The sequence below is a fragment of the Camelus ferus genome, chromosome 26 (assembly GCF_009834535.1).
Source record: "Camelus ferus isolate YT-003-E chromosome 26, BCGSAC_Cfer_1.0, whole genome shotgun sequence".
Lineage (NCBI taxonomy): Eukaryota > Metazoa > Chordata > Mammalia > Artiodactyla > Camelidae > Camelus > Camelus ferus.
In genome coordinates, this window is record NC_045721.1 from 1,929,495 (window position 1) to 1,950,943 (window position 21,449).

Sequence of the window (21,449 nt, forward strand, 5' to 3'; positions counted from 1 at the left end):
TGTTTAAAAGTAGACCTGTGCACTCCTAAAGAGAAGTCCTGAAAAAATAAAACACATTTAGAAGGACGCCTTTGGAAAGCAATTGAAAGCATCGTCTGGAAAATTTAGTTCTCAGAATTTAACTGAAGTCATGAAATCCCCAAATCTTAACTGCTCTTAATTTAACAAGATGTTGCCCACTGACATTTGGACTGAAGAAAACGATAAAGATTTTAGTATAGAATATTTTTAATTAAGTCTGAATCACCTTGCTCAGTTTGAAGTGTGTTTTAATTCAGAGTACCCTGACTTCATGCCAAACAAGTTGCTTAGAACACAGAATCAGGCATTTCTTTATCAATTATCACATAAAGTCCCCCCTCTGGGAATGTGGATTTTAATGAAACAGTTCTGATGGGCCGGGTGGTAACTGCTGGCCGGGCTGGGTCTCCATCATCTGTGGGCCTGGAGGAAGGCATTACCCTCAGATGCCATTTTCCGTTTGGAAAGCTTTATTTAAAGACCTCTTTGTTATGATGTATTGTCTGATTTTAAATCCTAACGACCCGAGGTGCCAACAATGAAAGGAAATGTTTCAGTGGTACATTTAGTAGGAAAAGAATGTAAGAGGGAAAAATAGAACTGAGTTCTTGGGCTATTTTTAGAAAGAAACTTAAAAAAAAAAAACTTAAGTTTTTTTTATTGAACAGAAGAGAAATTTGCAGTCCAGATTCATTGAAATGATACCAGAAAAGTCTGTCATGTCATCTTCAGCAGTAAAAGAGACTTTTGTTCCAGTATACTCTTCAGAATGTATACTTTTAGCCAAAGAAAGTAACGTTCTTATTCTTGCTTTTCATTGTTAATAAGGCACCATCGGAACCTCAGTGGAGTGCTCTTAAAGGCACACTGCAGTCGGATATTAGATAATTTTCAAGCTATTTTTCATCTTCTCAATTGTAGTTTAGTCCTGCAAAAAAAAAAAAAGAAAGAAAAGAAAAAAGCTGTTCAAGATTAATTCAGCTTTTAATTTAACAGATAGTAGTTTCCAAAGATGTATTTCCTATGAGGGAGCTTGCATTCTTTTAGGAGGAGCTGCTAAAATGCTCATAAACACATTTGGGGTGTTTGTTTCCATGATTTATGTGCTGTGAGAGAGCGAGATAGGCGAGGAGCTCGCTTCCATTATGTCAGTGTGAGTGTCAGTGTCAGAATTTCTCATGTTTGCTGCTCTGCCCTGCCTGCTGTTCACCCCGTGTACCTGCTGAAGTGACACTGGTTAGGAGAAGAGGCTCTGTGGACTAGTTGTGACCTTGGCCTTGACAGATCCCAGTGAGCTCAGCCCCAAGTCACCAAGCTGGGGGTGGTGTCCAGATGCTGAGAAACACAGGCAGCTGTGTGGCTGCACCTCCCGTCCCCAAATCCCTCCCCCCCCCGCATTTCACCAAGTGTGTCTCATCCTCCAGCCCTGCGGAAGCTGCTTTCACTGGCCACCCGCCCTCTCGTCCTCGTCCTCCCCCTCTTAAAATAGAGCCCAGAGGCTCTGATGGAGCAACTCCTGATTGCAGTAGATTTATTTGACTGTTCCTTCATCCCTGGAGAATAGCCTTCGGCTCCAAAGCTTTGTGGGGTTTTCAGGGAAGCAGAGGGGAACCTGTTCTCTGGGTCCCCCTCATCCACCTGCAGAATTTACTAGGTAACTGCATCCCTCGACGGGTATCTGGTTTGGAGAAGCTCTGTCATCACCTCTCTAGAATGATCTCTTTTATTATTTAACTGAAGTGCCATCAGTTACAGTGTGTCGATTTGCGGTGTACAGCACAATGTCCCAGTCATGCATATACACGCGTATAGAATGATCTTTTTCAAGAGGAAATTTTGTCGGAATAGGATTTGTGATACTGAGTTTCAGCTGTTTTCTCTGAAATGAAGGGAGGGAGTGGGGAACAGCTCAGTGGTAGAACATTTGCTTAGCATGCATGAGGTCCTGGGTTCAATCCCCAGTACCTCCATTAAAAATTTAAAAAATGAACCTAATTACCTCCCCTCCCCCCCAAAAAAAAGTTAGCAAAAAATAAATAAGGGGGGAGGGTATAGCCCAGTGCTAGAGGGCATACTTAGCATGCGTGAGGTCCTGGGTTCAATCTATTTAAACCTCCATTTAAAAAAAAAATTGAAAGAAAGGGAGCGGTGGGTAGAGGGGTGTCCTCTGCTCTGCCCGTCTTTGCCCAAGTAGCGGTAGTAGGACCTGCCCCTCGGTGGGGGTGCGGATTGCTCCTGGAAATGCTAGCACTGCTGTTATTATTTAGCATGTATTAAGCGCCCCCAGAGCACATCACACAATGCACAAAAGAAAGCATAGTTCTTACTCTCCAAGAACCCACGTGCTCCAATTAGGCAGTCCACAGAGCCTGTGCCCCGACAGACACATGAAGTAAGCTGTTAGAGCAAAGAATGTGAGAAGGAAGAAAAGACAAACAAGATGAGGTGGGGAGGGTCAGGGTCGCCCCCGGGCCAGCTTTCAGTTCATCTGGGATTCAGGCGGCTGGTGGTGCCACTGGGCACTACTTCCCAGCCACTTCCAGCAGCCGGGGGGGGGGGGGGGGTGAGGGAGAAGGCGGCCCCCGGCCCCAGTTCTCTGTGATGACTCCCAGAAAGGGAGGAGACTCAGTGGTTTCACCTGCACCTAGAACTTTTATTCCACAGAAAAGGAAACTTGATAGCGTATAAAAGCCAGTAAGTAGGGGCGTGAGGAGGGTAGAGCGCATGCTTCGCATGCATGAGGTCCTGGGTTCAACCCCCAGTCCCTCCATTAAAAATAAACAAATAAAAAATAAATTTTAAAAAAATGAGCAAAGGTTAAAAAAAAATGGGATGACAGAACCAAAGACAAAGATCTTAAAAAAAAAAAGCCAATAAATGGAAGAAGTATCTTTCTCCACAGAGTGATACTGGGTTAGAAATCTGAATTTGGGTTCCAGATTTTCTCTGCCTTGTAAACTGATAACGCGATTGAGCAAGTCACTTAACCCTGCTCTGGTTTGGGACGTTGAGTCAACTGTTAAATTAGAGAAGGGCTTTGAGCTGCTCAGAAGAAAGGCATCACGAAGGTCCCCTAAACATCCCCGCAGCTCATAAAGCAGTCAGCAGGATGTGAATCAGAGCTGAAAGGCAGGCTCGGGTATTGGAGGTGAATAAACAGGATTCTGTATGCATCTGTGAGTCATTCTCCCTTTATACTCAGCCTCATCCCACCTCTGGCAAAGGATCTGGGTCTAGTTCACAGCTCCACGACGAAGAGACTTGGAGAGAGCGTCCCAGAGAACCTCAAAAATGATTAAAGGGTTGAAAAATAATGCCCATAATAAGATGTTAGGGAACTTCTGTTATTTAGCCTGGAGGGAAAAAAAACTGACCAGGGGACTCTTGAATTGCTACTCAAGTATCTGTGCACCACGGTACCGGGGCACGGGGGCTGGTCTGTTGAGGATGTCAGGTTCCGTGAGAGCCGTGGTCCTCACAGTGCTGCCCCACTTACCCTCTGCATCAGCACCACCTGGGAGTTCGGGAGAAGTGCACCCACGACCCCTGGATTCAGAAACGATGGGGGTGGGGCCCAGGAGCCTCTGTTTTAACTAGCCCCCCAGTGATGTGTATGCGTGCTGAAGTTTGAGGACCACGAGACCAGATACAAAGATAACATGGGGGGTTCGGGTACCGGAAAATGTAAACTCTTTCCCTGGAGTCATCTAAAAGGGGGCTCATATTTGTTTGCAGTGTTTTCAATATCCTGTCTGAAGCCAGGAGTTAAATGACCTCTCAGAGCCCCTTCTAGCCCTGACTGTGCTCTGGATTTCCTCTGTCACTTAGGGAAAATTAATCGTTAACCAGGAAAAATTTGCGGTAAACTTTTCTGAACTCAGTTAAGACAGTGCCCATTTCAACGGAGGACCAAATGAGATGTGGTGATGGTAGTAATACTGTGTTACCAGATGCATCCTCCTTTGCTTCATCCCAGTGTTTTTGAGTAGACTCTCTCCTCCCCGTGTGACTTGTCAGCATCCACCTGAAGGGAAATTGAGGCGGAGGTTAAAGTGAGGAGCCTTTGATGGTAGGTAGCCCACGATGCTCTCATGTCCCAGACGGCTGCCTGGATCGGCCCCCCTGCTCGCAGAGCCCGTCTCAGAAGAAGGGTGGCTGTAAGGAAAGTTTGACCCCACCCCATTTCCCCCCTCTGTCACTTCCAGGGGAGAGGTGGGTCAGCGGGCTACCGAACCACCTGCAGGAGTACCGTCCCTCTTGGCTGCCGTGGCGGATCCTTCTGACACCGTGGAGGCTGGGGCATTAGGGGACCTGAGTGTATTGCGTTGGTGGGTCTCCCCGAGAGGCAGAGGACGGGATACACCTAGTAGGCACTTGATACAAATAAACAGTTACTGATTCAGTTGAAATGTTCAAGGCCACGGGAGCTCTGCCCTCGCCCGCATAATTAACGATCTCGAGTCAGGAAGTTGGCAGTTCCCACCCTCCCCAGTCCAACCAGTCCAAATACTTACTCCTGAATGTCCTTCTTCTCACCACCACCACCCCTATTTTGTGCATAATAGAAATGCATCGTAATTTAGTTGTCTTTGCCCTTTTGTATAGTGTTTTTTTCCTTTGTGCATTTGCTTGAAGGAATCGTCTTGGGTCGAAAACACAAACTACCGGGAGGGTGTCTGTTTGTTATACTTCGTAGAGCGTTTAGTACAATGAAAGCTTTCTGTGATCTGAAGGAAGGAGGGGTTCTCTGAGGACATGCTTTGCCTGCGCTGCCTAGAAAGTGTCACCCAAGGATCACACTGCTCTCTCCAGAGAGGACGTGCCCTGCCTTGGCCAGGGCGCTTGGGCCCTGATGGTTCAACCCTGAGAATTGGGATGAATAGAACCCCTTGGCTTTTCTAGCTGGAGTTAATTACGCATTTGCAGAGCATTAAAAATCCCTGCAAGCGAGGGCAGCCTGGCTCAGACTCCAGTCTGCCTTGTAATGGGAGATGGAGGGATAAAGGTGGCAAGTGTATATCCTGAGTTTTCAGACCTTGTTACGGTGGAAAACACTGACCTCTCAGACCTGAAGCCACAGGCACGATTATTTTCTACATCTGCACCTACGTGCAGAGTAGGTGTCTCCCCAGTCCCAAGGGCAGGGATAGCTGACGTTTAACACCCTGGATTCGTCCCTGAATATCAAATATTGTCTTGAAAATTCATGAACTCTCAGTAACGATCTATCCAGTGTTAGAAAACTCCCAAGTGGCTGGTTAATTTGGTTCTTCAGGGGAGCAGGCAAAAGGCTGTTTTCCTTTCTATACCAAGAGAAATTACTCAACAGTCATTCTGTTGGTATTCCACCCTGGCAAAAATCATCTTGTTTCTAGAATCAGTTGTATCCAGTCTGCAGATGTGTCATTAAAAGTGAGCAAGCGGCTTGGGATTAACTTTGTCTCATTGTAGTTGTTCAGAAAATTGAGCTGCTTCAAAAGGAGAGAAAAAAAACTCCTTTGCTTATTATTAGACTACACACGAATTACTAATCTAATCATTCAATCAAATATCCCCAGAAACAACCTAGTAAGGCGCTAGTTAAATAATTTATGGTGTTACCATATAGTGCGACACCCTGCAGCCGTTTGAAATGTTGATGTCAGATCTGTAGTGAGTAAAACCAGCAGGTTACAAAATACACGTGTATCACCGCGTTTTTTAAATGGAAGACATTTTTTTAAATGGCTTAATGGTTTTAATTCCTTTTTTAAAAGGAAAGGCTGTATATATATTATATATATATAATATTATATATTATTATGTATATATATTATATATATATAATATTATATATTATTATATATATATATATAAAAGGAACACTGTGCACCAAGTGTAAATAATAGTTATGAGATGAGCGCATGTGTACCATTTTCCCTTTGCTTTTGGCCACCTGCATTTTAGATTTTTTTCTTCCATGAGCATGTATTACTTTATGGAATAATGAAAAACCTTCCTTTCAGAAGAGAACTACTGTAATCCATGTTTATTTTCGACTTCCATGTTTTATTTAATTCACCACTGGCCTCTCCGTGGCTTCCATCAGTCATGCCTACCCCAGCAGATAAAATCAGTCCACCAAAAAGTGCCCAGAAACAATGGTTGTTTTGCACTGGTGGGGTAGGAGCGTTTTGCCCTGGCTTACTTTCTGCTTTTCCGTATTTGCAGAAAATTTTTTAAAATATATTGTATTTATTTATTTTATTTTGGGGAGAGGTGATTAGGTTTGTTTATTTTAGTGTTTGTTTATTTAATGGAGGGACTGGGGATTGAACCCATGACTCCGTGTGCCAAGCATGCGCTCTACCACTGAGCTGTACCCTCCCCCTCTCCCCCTTGTATTTATCTAAATTTTTATCTGCACGCATATTATTTTTACAGTGGAAAAATTCAGCTTGTCTTCCAGGCAGAGACATGAGATCTCGGCTCTTAGGGAGAGACCCGCCCAGACTGATGCGTCACAGTTACTGATGAAAGTTCGTTCTGTGACTTCTGCAGGGTGGAAGGTATTCAGCAAGGGGCTGCTGTCCCTGCCTGGGGCTCTGCAAATTCCACAGAGTCTTAACGTGAGTCTCCAGTGGGCCAGGATCTCAGGTTAAGTGTTATCTGGAGAGCAAAGGTGGAGAGCAAGGGAATCCAGCATTTTTTTTTTTTTTCATTTTTGAGTCATGAACATAGTACCTCTAGTGTTACAATTACCCAGGTAAGTGTTGTAAGGGGCCATCATTCCAGATCTTAGCTGTAGGGTAGTGAGCGGTGGCGCCCGATGCCCTGGGCCTCAGGTGAGACTCGGGGGGACAGCAGTGAGGGGTGATGGTGGTGGCCGAGCTAGGATGCCCACAGCACCGCTCCGAGTGGTGTCAGCGTGGGACTCACCCGTGCTTAGTGAGGTGATGGCCCCCTCGGTCATTCCTGCCAGATGCTGCCCGCATGTCCTTGCGGCCTTAATCAGGAGGCTCTTCTGGGGAACTGTTCTGGTACTGGTGGCAGTTGATTTCAGAAAATCTTGAGCAGAAACAGTAGGCCTCGCTTGCACCCCCTTTGTATGGCAACATAAGAGAGTAAGCACTTATGATGGTTATTTAAAGGGTCTCTCTTTGAAGCCTGACCCTCGGCCTCAGCTCCAGTGAGTGGACCAGGTTTACCTGGGGACAGAGGTCTGGATTGAGAGTCAGTTGAATCCACTTTCCGTAGGACCGATACCTTGAACTTAATTTAAAGCCAAAGTGCCTTGAAAAACCAGAAGGAATCTAGTTTCTCGTGCAACCTACAACCACATTTTGGCCTAGCCTTTGGTCCAGAACCTTTGTTACTCATAAAGAGCGTTTCCTGGAATCCTTGGAACTGAGAAAGCTGGTTTTTCAAGTCTCCTTCTTACCATTTGCATCCTGACTGGAGCGCCCTTCCCCTCATCCTCACCTACCTTTCTTCGTCTCGTCTCTGTCCTGCGATCCTGTGGTAGGAACGATCGCGTCCTCCTTCTCGGCACTTTTGCCTCCCCAAGGAAGTACAGACACACCCCACATGGTGTCTTCAGTGTCTCTGGGAGGGGAGGGTGGAGGGGCGGTGGGTGGACCATTTAATGGTCAGATACTTGGTGGATGGAATCCTGTTCCACACAAGGTTTGTGGTGGCCTCATCAGCACATCGTGGCTGCCAAGCACCTGCAGCCTGCGTGAGTCACAGATCTCTCCCGCACATAGTGGGAACACAACTCTGTATCAAGATGCAGTAAGTGGGTGGTTACAGCTTAACTGATGCAAAGCTTTGCAAGGGGAGTGGCTCGAAGGAAAAGGAAGAACATCTGTTAAAAGGGGTAAAGCAGGTAAAAATATTTCCTGAGACTCTAGGCTATGTTACAAAAGGCAGAAAACTAGTGGCTGTTGAGGGGAAGGGTGGCTTTTGTAAGAGAAAGAGGAGCATGAATTGTGGCTTAAAATTTTGGATTGAGTTCATTTTCTTCCTTTTGCTGTTTTTGTTTGTTTGTTCATTTGTTTTTGTTATGTTTTGTTTGTTTTTGCCTTTGCTCCAAAGACTAAAAGCAAAAGTGAGAGTGTGAATGTACTCAACAGAGTGAAGTGGTTGGTTATGGTTGGTTCCTTTTTTTTTTAATATATATATATTTTTATTGAAGTCTAGTCAGTTTACAGTGTCTCAATTTCTGATGTACAGCACAATGCTTCAGTCATACATGAACATACATATATTCTTTTTCATGTTCTTTTTCACCGTAAGTTACTACAAGACATCGAATATATCCCTGTGCTGTACAATATAAACTTGTTGTTCATTTATTTTAAAAGAGCGAGGTGGTTGGGAGTTTTCAGTGAGCACGTCTGTTCTTATGAATGTTTTAAGAAGGAAGAGTGATTGCTCTCACCCTGACCTGAGATTGAAGTGGCGGCTGGAGCGGGAAGAGAGAGTGGCTGGGACATCCTGTCACTTCGTGCCTCAGCCTGCTGTGCAGAGTTGAGCATCCCTGGGGACCTGGCAGGTAGCACGTCCAGCCTCACACCTCCTTCTGTCAGGCCTGATTTTTGCCATCTCTGCTTTTGTTCACATTTGTTTGGTTTTTTTGCCCCTGATCTTGAAGTCATAGTGTCTTCAGGCTCTGTGAGACTTGTCAGTACCAGTTTAGTAAATCCAGAATTTTTACTAGAAGAAAACTGACTTGAGGTCTAATCCAGAAGAGACGTCTTTGATCAAGTGTAAAAGGGTAACGTTCTCATCCTATTAAGTATTAAGAGTGATACGATCTTTAAGTTTAATTTGTATTGTGTTCTGAGAAGAAATGACCCACCAGTAAGCAGTAGTATAATAAGAAAGATTTTGTTTTCTGTCTCCCCATTAAATATCAAGTTGTGAACTTCGAAGAACTCAAATGATCAAATTGGAACCAGCTATGTAAGAGGAATATATAGGTGTTAGCGGCATCTTAAAAGGCAAATTCAGTCATGTAAAAATTTATATGGAGTAAAATTCACTTTTTCTGGTGTACGTTTTATGAGTTTTTACACATGCTCAGGGTTTTATGACCACCAGCACAGACAGGATGTAGAATAATTCCAACTCGCCAAAGATTGCTGCCTTTTGGGATTCAGACCTCCCCTCCAGCCCTTGCTCTCTGAACTGTGAAAGTGGTCTCTAAGCCCCACACATTGTGGTAAAGGGTGAAAATCTAACTAAGGGGGTGCTTAAGAACAACCTTTGACCTGTAAGTGGCTTATGCTGCCCCACGGGTGAACCCTAGCAAGCCAGGCTAAAATACAAAAACAAAGGGAGATATTTGAGCAGGCCATCGACAGCTGTTCGCTGTAGGGAAAATAGACTTCACAGAATTAGTTCAGCCAAGTAAACAAACAGCCAAACAACATCAGACCTCTGGTGGGCTGGGGGGTACCAGTGACCAGAGTTGCCACAATGTATTATCTAAAATGTCCATTTTTCAACAAAAATTATGAGACATGTTAGGGAAAGTGTGACACACAGGAGAAATAAGCAGAGAGTAGAGACTGCTTTTGAGGAGGTCCATTTATAGAACTTAGCGGACAGAAACTTCAAAGTAGCTATTAGTTTATTATTTCAATTCAAGAACTAAAAGAAGCCATTCTTAAAGAATGAAAGAAGGTTCGGTGGCAGTGACTCATCACATAGAGACTATCCTTAAAGGGATAGAAATGATAAAAAGAATCAAGTGTGGATATGACACCAAAAGCAAAAGCAATAAAAGTAAAAATAGATAAATTGGACTATGTCAAAATTAAAGCCTTCTGTACATCGAAGGACACGAAGTCAATAGAGTGAAAAAGCAACCTACAGAATGGGAGAGAGTATTTGTAAATCATTTATCTGATAAGGGGTTAGTATCCAGAATATAAATACATAAAGAACTCCTATGATTTGAACAACAACAACAACAGCAAATAACCTGATTGAAAAAACAGGGACAGGACTTGAATAGACATTTCTCCAAAGCAGATGTACAAATGACCAGCAAGCATGTGAGAAGATGCTCACCATCACTGATCATTAGAGAAATGAAAATCTAAACCACAGTGAGATACCACCTCATACCCATTAGGATGGCTACTGTTAAAAATAAGTAGAAATAGAAATAGAATGTTGAAGATAGAAAACACATTGGTAAGGATGCGGAGAACTTGGAACTCTGTGCACTGTTGGTGGGGATGTAAAAAGGTGCAGCTGCTGTACAAAATAGTATAGCGGTCCTTCAAAAGATTAAAAACAGAATTATCAGATGACCCACCAATTCCATTTCTGGATCTATTCCTAGAAGAATTGAAAGCTGGGGCTTGAAGAGATATTTGTACACCCATTTTAATAGTATTGCCCACAATAGCCAATAAGTAGAAGCAACCCAAATGTCCATCAGCAGACAAATGGATAAACAAAATGTGGTCTGTATGTACAGTGGAATATTACTCACCCTAAAAAACAGAAGGAAATTCTGACACATGCTACAACATGGATTAACCTTGAGGACATTATGCTGAGTGAAATGAGCCAGTCACAAAAGGAAAAATACTTTGTGATTTCACTTGTATGATGTACTTAGAGTAGTCAGTTTCATAGAGACAGAAGGTAGAATGGTGGTTGCCAGGGAGAATGGGAAATTATTGTTTAATGGGTACAGAGTTTCAGTTTTGTAAGACGGAAAGTTCTGTAGGTGGGTGGTTGCGATGTTTGCACAGCAATGTGAATGTACTTAATGTCATTGAAAATGTTTTTTAAAAATAGAAATTTTGGAGTTGAAAAGTACAGTAACCAAAATGAAAAACTCATTTGAGTGATCAGAAGAACGAATCAGCAAACTTGAATATAGAACAATAGAGATTATGCAGTCTGAAGAACAGAAAGGAAAAAAGATGAATGTAAACAGAACCTCAGAAAAATAGAGGCCACTATTAACTGTACCAATGGGAATACCAGAAGTAGAAGAGAGAGAGAAAGAGGCAGAAAAAAATCATTCAAAGAAGTAATGGCTGACAGTTTCCCAAATTTGATGCAAAACACTAATCTCCGCACCCTAAATGCGTAACAAATGCCAATTAGGATAAACACACAGAGAGCCACACCCAGATGTATTGTAGTCAAAATTTTGAAAGACAAAGAGAAAATCGGAAAGCAGCAAGGGAGAAGTGACTCATTAAGTATAAAGGAACCCCAGTAAGACTGACAGCTGGCATCTCATCAGGAGAGAGGAGGCCAGCAGGCAGTGAAGAGACGACTCTAACACGGAGAGCTGAGAGAATCCTGCGTCCTGTAAAGCTATCTTTGAAATAAAAGCATTCCCAAGTAAATAAAAAGAGAAAGTCCACTGCTAGCAGATCTGCCTTACAAGAAATACTTAAAGAAATTCATTAGGCTGATAGGAAGTGACATTAGACAGTAATTTGAATACACACACGCGCACACACACACACGCGCACGCACACACAGCGCTCCAGTAAAGGTAATTAAGTAGGTAATGATAAAAGGCAGCCTAATTACAAGTTTCTTTTTCTTTCTTCTCTTAACTGATTTCAAACATCACTAAAGAACAGCTTCTATCCAGTTGCCTTCTCGTTATTATAAGAAAGCTCTTTATGTTCATATTAAAGCATCCTCGCCAGCTCCAGGTTTTCTGACGGAAACACTGAAGCAAAGGGAGCCAGTGACTTCCCCGGGAGAGTTGGTCTTAATCGCGCGTAAGGAGTTAAGTGCCAGGAGCACTCTCAGAGCTGGGAAGTCAGTGTCAAAGAAATCTTATAAACTGTCTTCTCGCTCTCATTTTTTTTAAACTTCTATTTTCATGGTTCTTTGAAGGTGATGTCAAGCAAATGCTTACGGTTTCTTAATTTAGTAAAAAAAAATTTAATTTCAGTAGTCACAGTGGGAGATATTTGTCACCCAATGTACCAGCCAGGTGGACAATTTCTGGATGTACTGCCTTGTTTAGACTGTCTACACTGCCGTTTAGCACGTTGTTGGTGGAACTGAATCAAGTCTGCAGACTTCTGATGGGGCCCTTCAGGGACTTGAATAGACTTCGCTGCATCGCAGAGAGCCAAAGTCCAACCAAGTCGATTTAATAATCACTTGTCCTCTCTTGCTTCTGCTGCCGAAGAGCGAGTGCTTAAAAAGGATGAGAACAAGAAAGATGAGGCTGTAAGCTGAGCATGGAAAACAGCTAAGATAATAATCTCCATCTATCAACTCTTCTGTTTCCATTACTGTTCCATTAATAGAAATAATATGGAGCGGTATCAGGAATCAAGGTTTTTATAAGCATCATTCACATTTTTATCAAGCTTCCACTATAAATCGGAACAACATTAGCAGATAAATATGTAAGAACCAAGATGTCTATTTATATACATAGTTCCATTTTAAACCGTGGCGGAAGGGAAAGTATGTCTCTAAAATAGCCCCTGGAACTTGGCCAGACAGCTCAACGCTTCAGGGCACAGACCTGGAGCCAGTGATGCTGGGTTTGCCATTTAACAGAGGTGATGTTAAGTGATTCGCTCGTGAAAACGAATCTATTTTTGGTTGTGAGTGAAGAAAAGTTACCTAGGCTGCTTGGACGGAATCTGTCTATAGGGTATACAGAAAGGGGGAAATATTTAGAAGCCATTTCTGCCTTCGAGTGGGGACAAGTGTTTAAAGCACAGCTCTTCTTGTCCCTTACTTGCAAGGAGTATTCTTCTTAAACACCCGGCAAGGTGGTAATAATCTGCTTTTCAGATCTCTGCTGCCCAGGTCATTCTGCATTTTCCAATGGAAACTCCTTTCAGTTACAACTTTTTTTTTCCTCCTGACTGAGGTTAGTTTTTCTTATGACATTAAAAGACCGCTGTATCTTCAAATTAGGTAAAGAGTGGCTGATAATATATTTCCTTATAGTAACCTTTTCGTGGAATCATTTGACTTCTCAATTTAAAATGGAAACAGTAAATACACGCTTTCTTGTTGTGACCTGTGGTGCAGGCGTTCAGATGCCATGGAGTGTCTCCAAGGACACAGCAGGTGCCCCTCGAGAGGCAGAAGGCTTTAAAAAAATCTCTCAGTGTTTAAAAAATATGTTTAGTGTCAGTCCTGTAGGATGGTCTCAGTCTTCCCTTCTTCAGGCCAGATCATCCTAACTCCTTCAACTTTATCTCATTTTTATTAATTCTGCTTTATTTCTTTATCCTTTTAAAATATATTTCCTTACTAGATTTACGTAATGCCTTCCCAGAGGGCCAGAGGCTGTTTGAAAACAACTAAGTAATACACATGCTCTGTGAGCCAAGAAGAAATTTAAATGTCAGAATGACAAAAATGCGGGACGGAGAATGAATACATCAGGAGTGAGGTCGGGTCCAGGAAGGCTGAGCCTACGGGGTCTGCGTGGAATCTGTAGATACAGGACCAGAATAAGTTTGTTCACTTTCCAGAAATTCACGAAGGCCATTGATGGCACGGCTTGCGAAAGCGTCAGAAGTTTCCACCCCCCTCTCCCCACAGGACAATCCTGTGGTTCATAGTTCCAGGCTACCCTGCCTCTTCCCGGCCCTGTGGTCTCCGGTGGACATAGAATAATGGAGTTGGAAGGAACTTGACGGCATCGTCTGACCTTGAAAACTTCCCGGGATGCAGGCTCTGCCGCACTCTTAGTAATCCAGTCTCTTCATCACCCTGCCCTCCTTCCCACTGTCTCTGCCTCTCCATCCCCGGCCGAGCTGAGCCTCCAGGAGCGGGAGCCGGTGATGTCAGCCAGGGCGTCACTTCGGGTGCCTTTCATCCGAGTACCTCCCACGTAGCACGTGGACAATCCTAACCCGGACTCTCAAGTATGACAGTCACATCTTCAGGTGACCAGAATCGGAACAGGTGACCTCTAAAGTCCCTTCAAGCTCTAATGTTCTATGATTCGCTAGTTCTGTGAACCAAAACAGGATGAAAGAATTCATCATAGGTTGTCAACATTAACCTCAAGTTTGGTGAAGCACTCGGACCATCAAACTAGGACATTTTCTTATTCTTGGGTGAAGTTTGGTTCTCACAGTCAACTCTCCGGTGAAGCGAAAGGAAGATGAAGGAGGAATCCAGAGAAGGTGCAGGTGTGACTGAGGAGGGATCCTGCACACGGAAGCCCCAAACCATGCAGAGACCTCTCCACCGAGGGCTCAGAAAGGGGCAGGCTTCAAAGTCAAAAGCAGAGATAAGATAAAGGAAACAGAAACTTTTCACACCCGAAGTTGTAGCTCGTAAGGAAGAAGGAAGTGTCTGTGAGGCCTGGGTTGAAAACAAACAGATCATGTGAAATTCATTTTGTTTACTGGAAAAACTAAGCATATTTTGGTAGTACATTCCTCACTTAAAAAAAGAAAGTAATATGAAAACAAATATATGTATGTATGTGCATGACTGGGACACTGTGCTGTACACCAGAAATTGACACATTGTAACTGATGGTACTTCAATTAAAAAAATTAAAAAATAAAAAAGTAAGAATGATAATCTCACAGAAAGATGGGCAAAAGAAATAAACAACATTTTAAAAAATGCCTCTTAAGTACATGAAAAAAAGAATAAGTACTTTGTAGTGTTATAAACGTTTTTTTCTGTGATAAATGTAGTGATGGCTCCTGGGAGAAGATTTTGATGTAAAGGAAAGTTAGCGAGAGTCCTGCTTGCCTTGGGCAGCGTTTCTTTAGTCCTGCTGCAGGGTTGAGATCATATGGCCCAGGCCCTGTTCTGTACTGATTTTCCACTAGCATTATTGCTATGTTCCAACGTTGTGTGAAAACTCTCAAGTGACACCCTTTTAGTGACTGCATAATATTTCATCTTTTGAAATCGCCAGCACTTCGTCCGCCGTACTCCTGTCTGGGGACAGTTCGGTGGTTTCCTCTTTTTTATGATCAGAATAAATGACACTGTCATAAACACCTTTGAACATGAGCATTTGTTCGCGTTTCAAAAACTCTGCTTCTTTTCTTGAGCTTCTGAGATGGATATCGCAAAGACCACCCATGCCCAGCCTGAGTCCTGGTTCAAGGTAGAGAGCCGGGGTGGCCATGCCTCTGGCCCAGCCTGGCGTGTGTACAAGCCCCGTTTCCCATGGGAAGGTAAATGCTGTCGCTTAGAACCTCTGCATCATTTCTAACTGTGCTTCTGGGAGATCGCAGTCAGGCCTGATGGGAGAGTTTGGGATCGAAGTTGCAGACAAGGTGACACTTTTATTGTCTCACACTCTCATTCACTTTAGTTGAAGCTGTGGTACAATGAAGTGTCCACGTGCCCAGATGTTATCTCCAGGCGGTGACTTTCCGCAGAAAAGACGTTCAGCTGAGATGCGTGTGTTGGCCCCAACCCTGAATGCTGGTGGACCGCCACCACCCCCTGGGTCCCATGGGACTGGCAGACGCTGGTCTCCATGGAAAGACTGGCTGTTCTTTCTCCTGGAAGAACCAAGTGCCTGCCCGGCTTCAAGGGCGCTCAGCAGGCTGTCCCGGCAGCAGGCCTTCCTCTCGCATCTCTGGCCTCAGAAGAGCTGTGTCTGAGTCCCTTTCTGTGGGGCTCCCCATGTGCAGGGCAGCCCCCCTCCTCGAACTGGTCTGTATTTGCTCTTTGCTTCGAGAAGCGTTACTTTACACAGGGGGCGGCAGCCTGTCCCTGAGCCCTTGCTTGGCCGGTTGCACTGGTGGGCGTTACTGTGTCTGAGGGCCCTGGTCCCTCTTTCCTTCAATAAGGGAGCTTCTTTCTTTAACTATTTAACTTTTACACCTTGTCCTAGGGGACTCGGAGGTGGGGGGGGGGGGGTGGGGACAGGGTGGCTGTGCGGGAAGGGAAGACCTCCAAGGCGACCAGTCTTGTGTTTTCTTCCCCCTTTGGCTCTGTTGAGGTGTAATTGACAAATAAAACGGTGAGATATTTACAGTGTACACAGTGATGATTTGATACATGTACACACGGCGAAAGGATTCCTCTTACCTAGTTAATTAATACATCCATCACTCCACGTATTTATATACATGGAAAAAATCAAGTATGGATTGATCATAGTATTAGAAATAACACATGTTATATATATGTGTATTTACATGGACGTGTTATTTCCTAATCAGGTTTGCTGAGGCATGATTTATATATATTCAGGCCCACCCCCTGCAGGTGTACAGTTTCAGGGATTTTGATGTGCACATGTAGCGGCATAGCCGCCACCAGACTCAAGGCAGAGCACAGAAAGTGTCCCGTGCAGACGTGTGTGTCTTCATTTCTCTTGGGTAAGAGGTCTCGGGGACGGGACTGCTGGCTCGTGTGGCAGACACATGCTTCACTTCAAAAGATACCCCCAAACCGTTTCTTCAAAGTGGCTTTACCATTTTGTGTGATTTTTATTTTTTCCTTTCCTTAGCACCGTTTAGAGTTCCCTTTTCTCGGCCTCTTCCCCTCCCTCCAGCCCTCAGGGAAGTCCCTGCGCCTTGCAGTGTATGTCGGTCCTCAGCCGAAGACCAGGCCAGGGCTGGTGCTTCGAGGAAAAAGAGCAGGACCAGAGGGAGGCGGGGGCGCGAGAGCGAGAAAGATCCTTCCGGAAGGATTTTGGAACCTCATGCTGGTTTCCTTCCTATGGTGATAGCATGACCTCAGGCTGCTTGAGGCCAGCTGCGGTTTCCCAAAACACTTTGCATTTGTTAGATCTGATCCTGACATTAATTCTGAGAAGTACGTGTGTTATCTCTGCCCCCACCCCTTTTCAGATGATGAAACAGGACGTCCCCGCGGTCACATGGCTGGTCAGTAGCAGAGGCAGGCTTAGGCCTCCGGTGTCCTGACCACAGCCCGGGGCTTTACCTGCTAGCGTGGGCCTTCGCACCACCACGCGGGTACCCTTCCTCCCACGTCCAGGCGAGGCATTTACGCCACTTGCCCAGGGCTGTGTAGCTGGTAGCCGGCTGGCCTGGCGTGGACCCAGGGCCCCCAGCTGGTCCTGTGCTCTCTCCCCTTCTCCCAGCGGGAGAAACAGATGCTCCTCTTAACAGCAGAGAGGAAAGGACACATGAGGCTGAGCGCGTGATAGCAGGCGTCCTTTGCCACTTCTGTTCCGGTTTGCGTGGCTCACCCAGCACATCTTCCCTCGTTGTTACCGGCTCTGTGCGCGTGCCCGGTCCCCCGTGAGCCCACCTGCTCCTCCTGCCTCCGTGACCTGCATCCTTTGCCCCCGTGTTCCAGGCCGGGCCTCACCTTCTGCCTCTCCCCTCCTCGTCCCCTCTGCCCCTCCCTCCTTCCTGCCTCTGCCCTGCCAGAATCCTCTTTGCCTTCCTCCAGGTGCCTCTGCTCCCAGGACTGCTTTGTTTATTGGTTTAAAAAAAAAAAAAAAAGTCATTTAAAGCTAGTTGAGGCAGTTTTCAGACCTGTTCTGGTCATATTTCTGCTTTTTATCACCAGGGTGAAAATCAAAACTCAACTTTTCTAACCTAAATATACTCTGACTTTCAAAACTATTTTTGAAAATTGAAGAATGTACAGGCAGTGTTTTGGGGGGCTATTCAAGAACGAGTTTGCTAACAGAAACTCCTTACAACAAGATCTCCATCCTGAGCGTTGAAGGGAGAAAAAAAAGCCCCTCCTGTATTATTCTGCAAATAGTAAGATTCCAAAAGTGAATCTTCCAATTTGTTTTTAAGGTTACCAGGAGAAAGCTAGTGGTTTTAACGTCTGTGCAGTCAGGCTCCCCGCAGGTCGCAGAGGGGCATTGGATTTGACATCGCGCCCCTGACGGGGTACCTGTGTGCCCATGTGTCCACGTGGTCAAGTGTCAGTATTCAGATCCAGCCCCAGCTTCCAGGAGAGTGCATTTCACATTTTCAGAGAATGGGTGTGAGGCACCCTGGGCCTTAGGGATGTGCTGGAAAATTCCTTAAGCATCCCCGGCCCCCCCAATCGTGGGGGACCTGTCTCCTTCCCCTCACGTGTCATGGGGAGAGCCTGGCCCGGGTGTAGTCCACAAACCTCAGGGAAGTGACCCCCCTCATCGGCCAGAAGCAACAGAGTGAAGATCTCCTGGTCTCTGCTTGTGAGTGCGTTCAGCTACAGTGGATGTAAGAAGCTATTCATTATGACTCAGCTCATGTCCGTAAATAGGATAAACTTCATCAAGTAGGACCTTGCCCTACTTAAATTGTTTCCCAGCGGACCCAGGACAGGAGACATTTGATAGATTTATTGAATTCCTTCTACCTCCCAGCCACAGGACAAGGACTGCAAAGTTGTTGGGTGATATGCGAGGCTGGCTTCCTCAGTATCCTTCCGGATGAGAGGCGTTTTTTTTGTTTTTAAAGCAGAATTTGAAATCAACACGTGCATTGATGAAAATAGGTGTAAACGTCATCTTTGGGGTTCTTCTTTGAGTGCATATGAGCTTCTGAACAGCCCACAGTCCACTGTGGACCTGGTTGTCTGGGGCCAGTAGCGCCAACTGAGGGGATGCTGAGGGGAGAGGCGTGTTGACCGCGGGGCTGGAGCAGACGTCCCGCAGTGTGTTTGCTGGGAGGGTCAGGGGTCTCCGCCGATGTCACCTTGGCAGCATTTCAGAGCAGGACCCTCCCACCCAAATGTCTTTTTGCATAAATATCCATGGAGTGCTGCAACCCTGCAACATTCCTGCTTTTCAACAGCACACATATCCGACTGGAAATATTCAGAGAATGTGTATGTTCACTCTTCTCTACCATTCCGATTTCTGGGGTGGGTAAGAGGGTATTAAGGGTGAAGCAGGACAAGGTGCCAAGATGGTGGAGTAGAGAGACTCCCAGCTCACCCTTTCCCACAAATACACCAAGAATTACATCTACAAACCCATTGCATCGCACAGAGCACCTGCTGACCTCTGGCAAAATGTCCCTCGCCTGCAAATACAGGAGGATTCTCACAAAATCCAATAAACAGCAAGTTCATACTGTAGAGCACAGGGAACTATATTCAATATCTTGTAGTAACTTATGCTGGAAAAGAATATGAAAGCAAATATATGTATGTTCATTTATGACTGAAGCATTGCGCTGTGCACTGGAGATTGACACAACATTGTAAACTGACTAGACTTTGATAAAATATATATATATATACAAAAATATACATATATATACACACACACACACAAATATATATATATATATATATATATACGAAAAAAAGAAAAGAGTGAAGCAGATGCTTGTAGAGGAAGCTGAAGAGAGAGAATCGATAATGAGGATTGGTAATCGATAATCGATCATGAACACCACACGTTTGGGAGACAGAACTTCAGAAACCCCTCAGTATCTCTCGCAATAATCCGCAACTCCCTAAGCTCTCCGTGCCTCAAGTGCAAGAGGCCAGCGGCATCTGAAAGTGGGAGAATGTCTTATGGCCTTCAGTCCTGGGCATCGCAGCCACGTGGGGAAGAGGGGGGAAGAGCTCAGACTCTTGTTCCCACCCCTCCTTCACCTTCACGGTCTGACCTTTCTCAAAAACATCCTGTGGTGGGGAGTTAGAAAGAACACGGTGCTAGTGGGAGAGTCTAAAGGCGTTGGCCCTTGTTAAGGAAGAGAAGAGGCGCTTGCCAGTGATGCTGTCCCACTTCGGACCCTCCACCTCTAGCTGTGTGATTCCTGTGAACTCACAGACATTCATTCTTTCTATTAACGGCCTTCAATGTCACTTCTAGGGGTCCTCATCCCAATATTAAGTAAAAATTTACCTGTGGCTTTTTTGTTTGTTTGTTTCAGTTTCTTCAGATTTCAGTTTTCACATTTAAATCTTTCATTTATCTTGGTGTGAGGTAGGGATCGAACTTCTTTTCTTCCTTCCAGAGAGTTAGCAGCTCGCAAGTTGTCCCAACATCCTTTACTGAACAAGTCACATTTCCCCACGGACGTGACCCCCTGCCTTCAGAATCCTCCTTTTGGACACCAGCACTCTGAGGTGTCATCGTGGTCAGGTCTCAGCCGCTCTGGTTTGGGGCCGGGTTCTTGCCCAGTGACCATCTTGGCCTTGTGCGCGGTGGTCCTCGGCCTGCCAGGGGCTGGGTTTCAGCAGATCTTTTTCTTTGCCGCCAAGTGTGTAGTTATTTAAGTGCTTTGTTTTTACTTTGCTCATGTTTGATAAAAATGAATGGACTGGGGAGAAAATCAAGTTGTTGGTACTTGAAGTAAAAACCAGGCCAGGTAAATATCACACAAGATGGAAGTCATTTGGTCTCAAAAAAGTGACAAGCCCTTCTCCTCAACCAGGTGCTTGTTGGACTGGTTGGCAGAGGGTTGGAATATGAAGGAGAAAACATAGGCGTGATTGTGGAAACAAGTTATCTAAGGCCATCTAAGTAGGAGAGGGGAGCCCTGGTCTGAAATGGTGCCAGAGGTATCAGAGACGATGAAAACGCTCTCCAAGCAAAGCTGGGCCGAGGGCATCACAGTGGTGCTCCTGTGAGTGACCTCCGTGTGCACCGTGCCCAGAAGGGACACGAGGTCAGACCCCCCCCAACCCCCGCCACCCACAAACAAAACCAAATGCAGCGCAAAAGGGAAAAGACAGCCTACTCAGTGATTTTGCAGCCCAGTCACAGGTCCGTCACCAGCTCTCCTCTCTCAGCCCCGGTTTACAAAGCAGCACCGCGTCCCGTTGGCTTCGGTCCCTGAAACTCCTCTTTCCATCACTTCCCTTTGTCACCCTAGGCCCAGGACACCCCATCTGTGCCGGGGCCACGCAGTGGCCTTGTGGCTCGTCTCCCCACATCACTGGTGCTCTCGTGACGCCGTGACAGGCGCCTCCTGCCTCAGTAGCACCGAGGGCAGCGTGTAGTCTGACATGTGTGTTTCTGGTGAGGGTCTGGTTCCCCCCCTGGACGGTGGGCTCCGCCCCCTGCGCAGGGCCACGCCCACCTTCACTCAGGTGTCCTGACTGGCGCGGAGGAGGCTCTCGGCAGGTAACTGAGAGATCCGTTGGCAACCTACCCTGACAGGCGGGGGTGCATCTAGAATTTTTTTACCTTTCAAGGTAGATGTTATTGTTCCCACATGCTTTTACTTTGTACTGTCATTTTCAGATTCAGTGTGCCCACCGTGTTAGTAAAACTTTAACTCTCTCAGTGGAACATTGTCTTTTGCCTTTAAGGTGATCTTTTCAAGTATCTCCCTTGGGACCTAAATTTCCAGAATCACATGGGCTGCAACTCTTAGGGTCTGTCAGTTTCTGTTTCTTTGTAGCCCACAGCACTGCCTCCCCTCCCCTGCCGTTCCAAGAACGTGCAGTCACTACATTTTAGTTGACTGTTAAGAAGAATTAACAATCTTTTAACAGAGTAAAAAGTTTTAAAAGTAAAAAAGATTTAAAAGCAAAAAAGATTTAAAAGTAGAAAA

General features: G+C 45.2%; 1 protein-coding gene and 1 long non-coding RNA gene across 7 annotated transcripts in view; one reads left to right on the plus strand and one right to left on the minus strand.

Moving 5' to 3' along the window:
• SLC20A2 (solute carrier family 20 member 2) overlaps positions 1–21,449 on the plus strand; it is a 93,326-nt gene that overhangs the window by 31,521 nt on the left and 40,356 nt on the right. The gene's annotated exons all lie outside the window — the stretch shown is intronic.
• LOC116660044 lies at positions 559–7,618 on the minus strand. Its single transcript, XR_004315393.1, has 3 exons — positions 7,487–7,618; positions 3,969–4,045; positions 559–949 (listed from the first exon to the last, which is right to left on the minus strand). It is a non-coding gene; the product is annotated as an uncharacterized LOC116660044 (long non-coding RNA).